This window comes from Ctenopharyngodon idella, chromosome 9 (assembly GCF_019924925.1).
Source record: "Ctenopharyngodon idella isolate HZGC_01 chromosome 9, HZGC01, whole genome shotgun sequence".
Taxonomy (NCBI): domain Eukaryota; kingdom Metazoa; phylum Chordata; class Actinopteri; order Cypriniformes; family Xenocyprididae; genus Ctenopharyngodon; species Ctenopharyngodon idella.
In genome coordinates this window covers 8,270,665-8,284,764 of record NC_067228.1, presented here as the reverse complement: position 1 = coordinate 8,284,764, position 14,100 = coordinate 8,270,665, and the positions used below count along the sequence as shown (strand labels likewise).

General features: G+C 36.1%; 1 protein-coding gene across 1 annotated transcript in view; it reads left to right on the top strand.

Annotated features, from left to right (window-relative positions):
- Window positions 1-14,100, top strand: part of col18a1a (collagen type XVIII alpha 1 chain a) — a 90,119-nt gene that overhangs the window by 33,549 nt on the left and 42,470 nt on the right. The window lies entirely within an intron of this gene.

Below are 14,100 nucleotides of genomic sequence, written 5' to 3'. Positions count from 1 at the left end.
ATGCTTGCAGTTTTGATGCCGCTTTGTTTCAGGTCAACATTGTGAAAAAGCCTAAGCGTGCGATTTGATCTCAGCTTTTTGTTTTCATGAGCTTTTTGCTTGAGATAAAGCTCTTCACGGTGATTCTGAGATCTAGCAAAACATCTCCTAGGTGCATGACCATTTAAAGTGGAAAAGACCACAGTGCTTTTATTTATCTAGGGTGAAAACAGTGAGATTATTGCCTCAGCCTCACCTGCCCACTGTGCCCAGTGTTCGTTTACTGATGCATGTACGTCTGATGTATATTGCTGGTTGAAATCTAATTGGTTGCATTCTGTGAGTAAGAGCCACACAGGTTATTGCACTTTATCAGTTTGTGTGGAAACAACATTGTTTAAAAGTTTGAGGGTGTCCTGGCATTTCCTAATTGGTGATGCTGCATATTGATGCACCAAAAAAAGAAAAGAAAAAAAAAAGTTTTTCAAAGAAGTCTTATGCCCACTAACACTGCATTTATTTGCAGAGAAGTACAGTGAAAACAGTAATATTGCAAAATAATCCTTCATAAATCATTATAATATGCTGATTTGGTGCTCAAGAGACATTTCTTATTATCAGTTACAGTTACGTTTTCTTAAAGGGGTCATGACTTGAGAATCAAATTTGCCTTGATCTTTTGACATATAAGAGGTCTTTGTACCATTAAAACATCCTGCAGATTTCATAGTTTAAAATGTCCTCCTCATTATAAACAAAGCATTGATTTAATCAAGCTCCAAAAATGTCTTTGTTTTGATGTTGCGGGATCTGTGATGTAACATGGGCAAATAAATTTACATATGCCTGGCTCCAGAGTAAGACATCAATGAATAGTTATATATCATCACACCATAGGCCTCGCCCACTGGCGTTCAGTACATTTGCCTACACTGGATGTGAGCGTTGCGTCACGTCAAAAGCAAATAAAAACCCATTATAATAACTGACGCTGTCTACACTGGATACAGTATACAGATGTGCATTCAGATTATGACATGCCCCACACACTTGAGTCTGTTGACAAAAGGACAAATGTAAAGTGAAAGATTGTTCACTTTGATGCATCCAGTTTAAACAGCAAGTGGATGGTTTAACGGCCTGCCGGATCCCATCAGAGGATATGTTTATTCGGAGCATTTTGTTTTGTAAATGAGGCACAGTGTAATGGAGAGTTTGCAAAGAAACTTTTGTTGACAGATGAAACAGCAACTGTATTCAATCTGACAGCAGCTGCATCACAAACCTTAAGTAAATGATTTCATAATGCTTTGTCTGTAAATGACAGTTTTATATGGTTAATATAGTGAGTAGCGAGTGGGTGTTGATACTTTTTCCTATGCAATGATGTTAGCCAATCATAACATTGGCTGTTTACTGACAAGCCTTAATAGAGCCACCCCTTTAAAGGGTTAGTTCACCCAAAAATTAAAATTCTGTCATTAATTACTCACCCTCATGTCGTTCCACACCAGTAAGACCTTCGTTCATCTTCAGAACACAAATTAAGATATTTTTGATGAAATCCAATGAGTCAGTGAGGCCTGCATTGCCAGCAAAATAATTAACACTTTCAATGCCCAAAAAGCTACTAAAGACCTATTTAAAACAGTTCATGTGACTACAGTGGTTCAACCTTAATGTTATAAAGCGACGAGAAGTTTGATACATGCTTCGAACCACTGATTCGAAACAAAAGATTTGTAAAGCTTCGAAGCTTCATGAAGCAGTGTTTTGAAATCACCCATCACTGGATATTGTTGAATAAAGTCATTATTTTGTTTTTTTGGCGCACAAAAAGTATTCTCATCGCTTCATAACATTAAGGTTGAACCACTGTAGTCACATGAACTGTTTTAAATATGTTTTAGTAGCTTTCTGGGCATTGAAAGTGTTAACTGTCTTGCTGGCAATACAGGCCTCACTAAGCCATTGTATTTTATGAAAAATATCTTAATTTGTGTTCTGAAGGTCGAACGAAGGTCTTACGGGTGTGGAATGACATGAAGGTGAGTAATTAATGATAGAATTTTCATTTTTGGGTGAACTAACCCTTTAAAAATGGATCATTTCAGACAGAGTCAGCTTGATTTAATTTTTTTTTTTTTGTGCAAAAAACATTATTTACCTTATAAGTGAACCTCATGGAATGTTAAAAAAAAAAAAAAAAATCCACTTCATGACCCCTTTAACTTTCTTTTCTTTTTTTGTGGAAACCCTGATACAACTTATTCAGGATTCTTTGATGAATATACTGTGAAGTTCAAAAGAACAGCAACAGAAATAGAATAGAAATTGTTTTTAACATTATGCGTGTTTTTACTGTCACTTTTGATGAATTTAATGCATCCTTGCTTAATAAAAGATTTTTATTATTTTATTATAATTTGTTACATTTGTGGTGTACACGCCACTAAATAGCACATATGGACCAAACATGCTGAAAATCTTAAGTCTGTCTACGTGAGACTAACAAACCTGATATAGTCAGAAAAGTGATCTGCAATCAGCACATTATTGTAACCGTATGTTATATGGGTCCCGAGTGTGTTGATATACACAAGATAAAAGGCATTAATGTCAACACTCCTTCACTTTAAGTAGCAGATGAGGGACGGCCCTCTGTGTTTGTCTTTTTTTTTTCGGTTCTGTCTCTCGTGTATGAACTGTGTGAACTGCAGTGTTACAGAGAACACAGCATCAGATGCTGACAAGTCTTATTAACAGCTCGAGCGTGTGTGTCTGCATGCGTGTTTGAACAGGTGCGTTTTGGCTGTAGGGGGTGTTTTTTATGCTTTTGCTGCACACATTCGATCTCTCCTCAGGCTTGATCAGTGTTAGATAAAGCTATATATTCAGTGATCAAACACACTTTATCAGGTTATGTAAAGTGCAGTAATGAGTGCATATTGTCATGGTGTAAATGTGTAATATGGTCGTAGCCAAGGATTTTCCACTTTACAGTAAAGGTGCTTGTACAGTAACTGGGATTTTAGATCTTTACATGTAAAAAAATGTTTGTAATGTTAAGCCTAAGAGCTTATTTTGTTTCACCTTTCTCATTTTATTTTAAAGATGTCACTCGTGCTTTACTCTGAACACTTTAGGTGTTTATACATGGAGTGTTTATAGTTCCCTCTAGTGGAGAACGGTAATAGTTACCTTTTATTCAATCCTAAATAAATGAATAAAGCTAGAATTTGAGTGAAAAAGTCTTTGACTTGCAAAAGTCACGCCACAATGCTGGATATTTGCTATTTAGTTGCTTAGATGATCTTTGATGATTTTTGCTTGTCTAAATCTCTTTAATATTGAGGTCACTAGATTTCTCCCTTTTTTAGTCAATGAGAATTATGATGTCTTTGTTTTATCATCTATCAGAAGAAAATTAGAACCAAAAGTTAAGTTAAATCAATACTTTTTTTTTTTTTTTTTGAGAGTAGGTAAAATTTAAAATAAGATCAATATAAGATTAATTATAATTATTGTCTTGGTTATAATATGCACATCTTGTCTACATTTGGTATCATAAACAAACAATGAACAATACTTTTATTTACAGTATGTTATTTGCTTCATGTACATTTTCAGATTTTTTCATATTATGAATGAACTTGAATGAACAATATTATGTTTATAAATTAACATTATTCTAGAATAAATGCTGTAAAAATGCTCAATGTTTGTTCATGATACCTAATGCATTAACTGATAACGAATTAATTGCATTATTGTAAAGTGTTCCCTTAATTAGCACATGTATTCAGTATTATTTAGATCTGCATGATGATTCCAATGCTAAATTTTTATGAAGAGATATAATTTATACAAGAGCTTACATTGTGTAAACCATTCATCGTACAGCAGAGGGAGCCACCCATGTTAAAAGGGCGTCATGCTGACTGAAATTTGTCCTTAGGGCACTTGGAAAGCATTCTCAGACATCATTAAAACTATATTATTTGCAGCAATGCAAATATATATGCCCAGATGTAGCCATGTGATCATTTTCTGGCAATAGTTTGCTCAGGCATTTAGTAATGAAGCTCTGTTTTGTATCTAGAAAAGTTGAAAGTCTTTCCCTAATCACATTAAGCTACATGTTGCATCCTGATTTGGCCTGTTCTGAAGTAGACTTCACTTATTTGCCATCCATTGTTAGTACGGACTTTGTGAAGGATCACAGGGGGATGCTACATTTTGATAATTTGATGACATGAATGAGAGCGACTGTTGAGCATGTCTGAGCAGGATAAAGACCCTCTGGGCTGCTCTCTTCATGAGGTTGTCTCTGTTGCATGTGTTTACCCAGAGCACAGGACTTGAATGAGGTCTGAAAGATGCTTGTCAAGAAGAGGCTCTTCTTATCTGCACTGCTGGGCCATGACACGTCCCTGACAGAGTCCTGAGAGATATTTTCCGTTGCAGACATGAACCCTAACCAATTAACTCCTTCCTGTCCAATTTCTCAATGGGTGACTTCTTTGCCACCGCCGAGAAACAACTGTCTCTTACATTTGTTTCTGCCCAGACATGCTCCTCTAAGTCTCCTAAAGGCCGGAATAGACTGTTGATGGGCTGACCTCATTCTGCAAACCTTCTGTAGCGCATGTATTGGAGGTCTGTTCTCATTTATGGTATCTGTGATGTTTGGTTTTACATGAACTTTTGTCCTAGAGTTCAGTGTTATAATTCTACTGCTTTATTTCCCATGGTGGAGCTGTAAGGATTTGGTTTCAGCAAGTCCATAGATAATGCTGAAAAGTTAAGGGAATTGCCCAGCTCTCCAAGCAGTTGTTTTCTGACAGATTTAGTGGCGTGCACTATAGAATTGGAAGTTTTACAGTGTACAAGATGGGAGGGTGAGCGGGTGATTGAGTTAGAAGGAACAGGAACGTTTTTTTTTTTTTTTTTTTTTTGGTCAAGATTTACAAGAAAGCAGTCCGTTCTGTGCAGTTTTGGTATATAAAATAACATAAAACATAGCCCAGGGAAGTATAGGTGGCATTGAAAATTTATGCTGAATGAGTTTAACTGCTGATAAAACACATTCACTGGATCTATTCCAAATTCTGTGCAGCATTTTATGATATTGTAAGTGTGAAGACCAGACACAGAGTATGAGAAATATTAGTTATAAATATCATTTTTTAAATAATTATGATTATTTGTTCAAGTTTGTCATTTACATTAATAATGTTGGTAAATATATTCTTTTTACTTAAGTCATACAATTTTTTGACACTTAAGTCACGTTTAAAAGCATGCTTTTCAAGAGACAGAAGTTAGCTTTATTATATATAAAACATATATATAACATAAAATACATATACACTGCCTGGCCGAAAAAAAAAAAAAAAAAAAAAAAAGTTGCTGTTTGGATTTAAATGGGCAAATACTCTATGTCTATGACTGGATCATTATTGCAGTGATTATTATGTTTCTATGTTATGTGTTTGCAACAGTTCTTTTAACCCTAATTGATGGAGTGTGTAGCTCTTCATTTCTTAAACAACCATGGAAGACGTATCAAGGCCATATGCCAGCATGACAATGCCAAGATTCATCAGGCTCAAACTGTGAAAGAATGGTTGGGAGGGAGCATGAAGAATCATTTTCACACCCTAAATTCATTGAAAGTCTTTGGAATGTGCTGGAGGAGACTTTACAGAGTGCTCACCTCTTGCATTGTCAATACAAGCTTTTGACCAAATACTGATGCACTTCTTGATGGAAATAAGTATTGTGATGTTACATATAAAATTTATAAAACGGTTAGTTCCTGTCCTTGATTCTGATTGGTCAATAGCTGTGTTTTATTCACGATAAAGCACGGCTATGACCGCTTCACCCAACGGTTCTGTGTATCACTACACAACACCCTTAGCAACCACTCTTAGCAAAGTAAACTGTATGTTCTCATTGATAATGTTCATTGAAGCTTACTATATTATGTAGAAGAGTGTTGTGAGAAAGAAATCGAGTGAGCAAGTTTATTACCTGATTATTATTCAGATTTAGCATTTTCCTTCAGGTCAGTCCTATGTTCATAATAAAAAATCTGTTTTAATGTCCGATGTATTATCCTGTCCTTTTAACAGTTAAGGGGTTTTCCTGTGACTGACAGCGCTAGTCAAAGCATTTGTCAGTTGCGTTTTGTTCAGTGTTCACAACAATTCTTTTCAATGTAAAAGTCTTCGCTTCTGACAGTCTTTGCCGCCATCTAATGGTGTAATAATGTAACTTCTGTTGCTGTTCACAGTCAGGGACTATTTTTTCCGGCGGAAGGAAGGCTTTTAGTGAAACTTTACTTCATGAAAGTTGCATTGATACATATTTTTTGCTTTAATATTTGTATAACCGTTTTATAAAAGCAATAAGGTACTCGAAGTTAGTGCTGTATCGTGAATAAGTCATGGCTGAAGAGCGTTGTTAGGCACGACGCGAAGCAGAGTTGGTTGAAGCGGTCATAGCCGTGTTTTATCGTGAATAAAACACAGCTATTGACCAATCAGAATCAAGGACAGGAACACGATACAGCACAGCCTGTCGTACCTTATTGCTTACTTATATAACATTTTTATCAACAAATGTATACACAAATATCACCTATTATTCATTTCTTTTTTAATACATTATTTGTATTTTATTTTTTGTTTTTATTACTATTAATATTTATATTTTGTTTCTAATGTAACAACATTCATACATTAAGTGTGACTTAAGTGTCAAAGTAATGTTTGGAGACTATTATTTATATTTTTGTGTCTCTGAAAATTAAGTCCAGCATGTAGAATAAACCTTAAGTGCCTTTAGGAACAATACAACTGCAGAATCAATACTGGACACAGCTAGATGACACATACCATGACTCACTAGAAGACTAGCAGTGGAACTCTTGGAGCCACTGGAGACAGAATGAAATCAGGACCACCCTCCGCTCAGGAGATACCCCTTAACTAAACTCATTACTTTTTGAAGCAGCCTGATGCCCCCCTGGGTAAGCTCTGTCCAGTGCGCCCTCCCCGAGGAAGCAGTGTTTAGCATGTAAATGCCCTCCTGTGGCTCGCCTGCTGACTTCTCTACCCAGCAGAGAGCCAGAGAGGTCCAGACAAAAGCCTGCTGGTGTCATGAAGGCATGCCATGCATTCCATGTCATTGTCACTGAGTCTTTGAAGTTTAGGATGGGGTATTCCTTCTATACTCCCCAAATGCCTCCTTTTTTTTTTTTTTTTTCTTTTCTTTTTTTTGTCCTTCCTGCTAAGATAACATTTATGTACATGCACACAGAGCAAGAAAGGTGTTGGACATGGATTTTTTGTGTAGTGTATGTGCATTTGTGTCTTAGTTTGTAATTGATTCAGGCTGAGGGTGTTTTTATTGCGCAAACTGCCTTTACCATCATTGGGTCTTGTAGATTAGTTTTTCCAGGGTGACCTCGGTTTATGGAGACACAGTGCAGGGGTTACAACCCCTTGTAGCTGTAAAAACACATCATATGGATCTTCCATATGCTCCTTAGAGAGCTCATACCATAGATCTTTCTATGCATGTAAATGAAGGGTGACCTTATATATCCATTTGGACTTCCTTTGTGTGTTTACTTTGGGGCAGTTCACCCCAAAATTTTCTGAAACTCATATGACTTGACACCACCATGGCCAGCATTCGTTTTCATCGACAAAAACAACTTGAAAATTCTGCTAAATTGATTAATAATTGATGAAAATTCATTAAAATGTCTTAAGTTAAAACAAATAAGAAAAGTCTTACTGGTTTGGAATGACATAATGAAGAATTTTCTTTTGTTGTTTTTCACTGGTTCACTGGACACCGTGAGGGGCTATTGAGTATCCTCTGGCTTTTTGGCAGGGGTCTGTTTACATGCTCAATTTTCTTACTGACTGCAGCACTTTTCTGAAGCTTTAGACTAGACATGCCCAAGTCATTTGAATGAGACAAAAGGAGAAATATTTATTGATATTTATTGTTTGATCATTTTGTGTGGAATAGTTTTGCAATCTTGTGTATCTGAACATATGCAGGTTTTATAGTTTTGCAAGCTTGTGTATCTGAACGTATGTAAGGTTTAATAGACCTATAAAGTGGCATATGATAAAATGTTAGACTGGCAGGTGGTGTGACCCTATTTAAACTCCCCCGTAAGTGGTCCAATATGGTGTCTGTTTAGGACTGACCTAGCAATTAGAGGTTAAAGTGGGTCACATGTGCTCAGTTTGGCTTCTAAGCCACATGGACGAAGTCTAAGAGTGAAATTATGGGAGAAAGCGCGATGTTACTCTAAATTGCAGCATGTGATGATCACTAGGTTTTCCCCTTTGGCTGGTGTTAAGAGAACATATTAATCAGTAATTTGTCTTTCAGTTTAATCTCATCTAAGCCTGTCTTTTCCTTTATTAAGTAGGTAATGCATCTATAACGGATCTGTTTTGTGCCTGTGCGTACTGCTCAACATTGGAAAGCTCAGGAGCCACAAAGCAGGATTCTTTTAGCCCATAACCACACTTCTTTTAAATCACAGTAATGGCAAATAACATTATGCTATGGGTTTTTTTTTATTGGCTGTACAACCTTCTGTTGTTCCTTATCAGTAACACACACTAAAATTAAATGATTTTGAGAGAGTTTACTTTGTAAGTTCCTCTACCTAAAAGTATGTAAACATTATATTCAGGTTTGAGGGAGACTGTGTGACCATAGACCTTAAAAAGCCTGTATGAATGTCTGCTTCGGTGCTGTTTGAGTAGTCTCAGTGGGAAAAACCCAAAGAATATATTTAATTAAGTTTTGTCTGCTCCTGTTTACTGATGCAGTAAACCTGTGTCACATCTGTTTCTGTGTTATTATGGATCAAGGACACCTTGTTTGCACATCTCATAACTTCTGCTTTTGGCATGTCAGCTTGAGTTAAAGGTTCAGACTCTCTCTGCATTTAAAAAGAAAGCCTGTGGACTGCGGAAACAGGATGAGATGCTGTTATTATCCTTATGCTCGAAATAATTACAAGCACTCAACAAATTCCCTGTCACCTGTAAATACAGAAAGCTTTGTTCAAATTCACAAGATCCTTTCATTTATCTGACAGTGTTTTCCAACTCACCTCAATGCGGTCCCAGCCCTATATGCTGTATTTTTTGACATTATATTATTTTTATATGCTGTATACCTTCGAACACAAAGGGTGGCTGTTGAAGAATCCTCACTATATATGCCTAGTTCTGTCTTGAAACTCTAGATGGCACAGGCTGATGCAGGCTTAACGCAAACTGATGATATTCTCAGCGTTAACTACTTGGCACAATCTAATTGGTTCATATTGCATCTGCAGCCAATAAGCTTGCTGCTCACAACATTTAAATGGCTGGTTAGATATCACTATAACATTTTGCAGCATGCTTCCTTTGAAACCCTCCACCTTCCCTAGCTCCACCTGTATAGATCAGCTATGGGTAGTTTATATATGCTATTTGTGCAGCATCACTATGTCTTACATATGCACAGCAGCGTATCAAGGTATGTATTGGCAGTAGCAAGACCCTAAGATTTTAAGGGTGTGTATATATATATACTTAAAATCTTGAGGTCTTGCTACTGCCAATACATACCCTGATACATTGCTGTGTGTATGTAAGATTTTTATTTTAATATACTTTATAATTGTTTTGAAACTTAATATTTTTGTGTAAAACTTAAAACAATTTTTTTTTAGGATTTGTTGATGAATAGAAAGTTTATCTTTATAACATTATAAATGTCTTTACTGCCACTTTTGATCAATTTAATGCAATGCTTTGCTTAATAAATATATTAATTTCTTAAAAAAAAAATCTGACGGAAACTTTTAAACGGCAGTGTATAGTGTATAGGTTTCATTTATTTCAACTATTGCTTTAATTTGGTAATTTAGCTGAAGATACTTATGAGACCATGTAGACTTGATGGACACCATCCAAAAAAATAAAGGATTAATGAAAACAACAGTCTTTTTATTCAAACACACCCAAGGCCATTACATGTCCAGGACACAATTCTCACAATTGAGAGGCAGGAAATGTCAGGAAAGCTCAGTTTCTTCAGGAGTTTGCAGAGGAGTGTGACTGAAAACATACCGGTGTGGATGTTGTTTTTGGCTACCCATCCTTTCTGGCCGCACATCCCACATATCCTGAACACCTCAAACTCCTCAGACTAACATGTGACACCTATTTTGATGTTATTGATGTATGATTAATAAAACAAAGCTTAGAACCCAAACTTTCCAAATCATTTAGTCCCTTGGCATTCAAGATAAAGGGTATCCCAGTTCAGTCATAAAGGAATGAGGGACTCCCCAAAGGAAAAACATCACAAGCGCCTTTTTATTTCTGTAACGGCAAAGAGTAAAAGCTGCCATATCTTTTACAATTCATGTTAAATCACATCCTGGTGAGTGCAGCTTTCATTCACCAAACAATCTTTTTGGCCGATGGCAGAGAACACGTTGGCCCTGAATGTGTACCGAGAAAGGTCATGACTGCGAGGGAGTCTCCATGGAGAACTGTAAACTAAGATTCCCACCCATGTAGGACCTGAATCATGAGGTTTAGCATTAACCCTTATGTAAAAGCAAACAGCAGGACTTCAGCCAGTTATTGAATTGTTAGCTGCTTTGGTGATATATGTGACGTTTTGGCTCGAGGTAATAAGAAGCATGTGTCGATGTCATGTTCTCATAGCTGCTCGTGTTTCAGTGTCCTTGTGGGTAAAGCTGTGTTTGCAGTTCATTAACCTTTATTTCCTGTGTAAAGAGACGAAAAAAAATGAAGAAAGTCATACTTCCTTTAACCTGCAGTGAGTCTAATTAACTTTGCTGTTTGCATTTCTTGCATGTAGGAATTGGCAGTAAATAGAAAAGAGTTCTATGATAAAATATTTTTAGTTACCTAATATGGATTTTTTTTGTGTGTGGAAGATTTCCTTCTCCAATCTTTGTTAACAAATATGCTCTGCTCTGAAACGTAGTTCAGTCATGACAACTCTCGGAGTGGATTATTTCAACCAGCATTTATTGGCATGGGGCATGAAATATACATAAGCTTGATTTTAGCAGACAAAATCTGCTACGCTGCTGCTGAGCAAATACAAGAATTTGTTTATCTTATAGTCAAAATAACAAACAAAAAGGACAGGCTAGAAAATGGTAAAATCCCCATAGCAGATTTCTACAGGTGGTGCTGGGGAGGAGGAGGGACAGAAGTTTTCATAATCGTGCAGCAGTGCGATCGCCAGCTAGGGTACAAGATATATGATTACGTGGATTAGGACGTTCTTCTGATTGGCTGATGCAATGGCATTGGAAGAGCCAATCATCGCTTGGTTTGTTGCTTACGTAGGCGGTATTTTAAGACATCATTGACACAATTCCCATTGTGACCTTTTCCCAAAAGGTAGGCAGCATAATACCTTCTTTTGGCCAAGTTCCAATGTGGCATTGGATGAATCCTCCTTGTAGAAGTCAGTCATGTCATAATGCATAGCGACATGGTCAATAAAAAAGATTTTGCATACTTCATTACTATGCATAGGTGAAAAACAGTATGTGAAAAAAATAGTATGTGCAAATTCACAGTATAAAACAGTAGGCAAAAAAAGTACCCGGATGACCTTCCGGTGAGATTCTGAAGCGTACATCCAGTGTACACTTTACTATCCCATGAGGCAATGGGGGAGTAGTTGGGAATGGCAATGAAGTGACTCAAATGACACTGTAAAAGCCAACATAGTGGAATCATACCATATAGAATGTAATTGTCATGAAATTCACTCTTCATCCAGTGTAGGACAGTGTGTAATTTCGGTCACACCTACAGTAGAGTCTGTTTAAATTGTTCTAAATGAGGTTCCATTTCAATTAGTACGCTATCTCAGAAGGTAGATGTCTACATAGACAGTAGACAAAAAGGCTGTTTACTAGGTTTTTCCACAGAACCATTGAAAATTCTTCTAGCAGCATCCACTTGAAATCTAAATGCAATGCTGAGTCCATGCTAGATTCACTGTGTTCTTGGCTGTGGTTTGAGGACTGTCCATCCTACTGCTGCTCAGCATTTGTTAATGTCATTCCCACACTCACAGTGGGCAGCCCCAGTGATTTTGGCTGTGCCTCCTGATGAATTGTTCTGAGGGTCTGATTTCTCCATTGTGCCTCAAGGGGTTTGGCAGACTTTGTAGGTTTCTGAAATATCTGCATGCCTCATTGTGTCCTTTCACTGTTTAAGTGAACTCTAGAGTTTTCTGTGAACCAAATCCCTTGGTTCAGCTTTTTATCCAGTTTATCAAAACCCTAAAGAGTGATTTTGCATCCTAGACTCATCTTGCTGTAAATTCAGTGCTCTGTCAGCTCTGAGGATAAGAAAAACACAACACAACACAATGCTTCATTGTATCTTTTGGCTTTACTGTTACTTTGAGGTGTCATAAAGTTATACAACTTTATTTATTCGTTAAGATTTTAGATTTTTGAGTTTTTTTTCCCTCACTTTCTTAACTTTTAAGCAAAGTACTTCACACTTCTAAAATTAGTTTTGTATTGTATGAATTTTTTTTTTTAATTCATTCTTTTTCAGTGGATTGAAATTAACAGTCAGATGCTTTAAATTAAAGTCAGATCTAGACATGACCTGTGTTGAGTTTTATTTTGTTTGTTTTTGTATTTTGTTTATCTTTTGTTTTTTAAAATCTTTTTATTGTTATTAATAGTAAATTGTCTTTTCATTTTTGTCAATATTTCATTATATCATATTGTAGTTCATTTGTTTCTGACTGAAGTGTCATATAATTTTGCTAAAAAATACTAGTAATTGCTAAAGTAACATGTTGAATTAAACATAAAATCATGAAAGACTGAAATAGTGAAACGTACTTCAGCAATTTTTTCATTTTAACTTCATCTTTTTTACAGTATACAGAGGGAGGCACAATGTCCACTGATGCATGTGTGCATATTTGTAAATTTCTTCAGGAGAAATATTTATAGTTTGACAGTGCTTATAGAGTGTCAGTTAGCATGTGGAGGGTCTCTGTCACCAGCTCCCGTAGGCTTGTCTGAACAAGTGCACAAGCTCTGGATAACTCCGTAACTGCGCCCTGCATGAAGCACAGAACATGAGGTGGCCCCTGTCAAAACTAATTGTGAGTTTAAACCAGAGAACAAGATTTATATTGGAGGTTGGTTTCAGCATTTATGTTGGAGGTGAGCAAGATTTAGACAGCTTGTTCAAAGCTGGAGTGTGGAGTTAGCTACTGTTTGAACTTCATTGACACAGTGAAATGATTTATGACATCTCTGTCTCCTAAACAGAGAATACAGTTAAGTTGTTCTAACTAGGTAGCATAGTTTGGTTTTTATAGCATCTGTTAACTATGTATAATAATTACAGTGACTGCATATTGATTTTCCTTTGACATTCTGATTATTGATATCAATAATCTTTTTAGCTCTTAGACTTAGATTTCCGTCTTAGATATACACTGCTTTTCAAAAGCTTGAGGTCGGTAAGATTTTTAACATGTTTTTGAAAGAAGTCTCTTATGCTCATCAAGGCGGCATTTATTAGATCAAAAATACAGTAAAAACAGTAATATTGTGAAATAATATTACAATTTAAAATAACGGTTTTCTGTTTTAATATATTTTAAAATGTAATTTATTCCGGTGAAAGCTGAATTTTCAGTCTTCAGCGTCACATGATTCTTCCAAAATCATTCTAATATGTTGATTTGCTGCTTTAGATTTTTTTTATTATTAGCAATGTTGAATATAGTTGTGCTGCTTAATATTTTTATGGAAACCGTGATACATTTTGTCAGGTTCACAAGAACAGCATTTATTTGAAACTTTTTTTTTTTTTTTTTTTTTTGTAAAACTTACTTAACTGTCTTTTTTTGATCAATTTAATGCATGCTTCGTTAACTACTTACCACAAACTTTTCAATGGTAGTGTTATGTTGCTGTGGATAACTCAATATAGTGTCTCTGATGCAGCATTTCATAAAATTCCTAAATATCTCTTCTTTTCATGC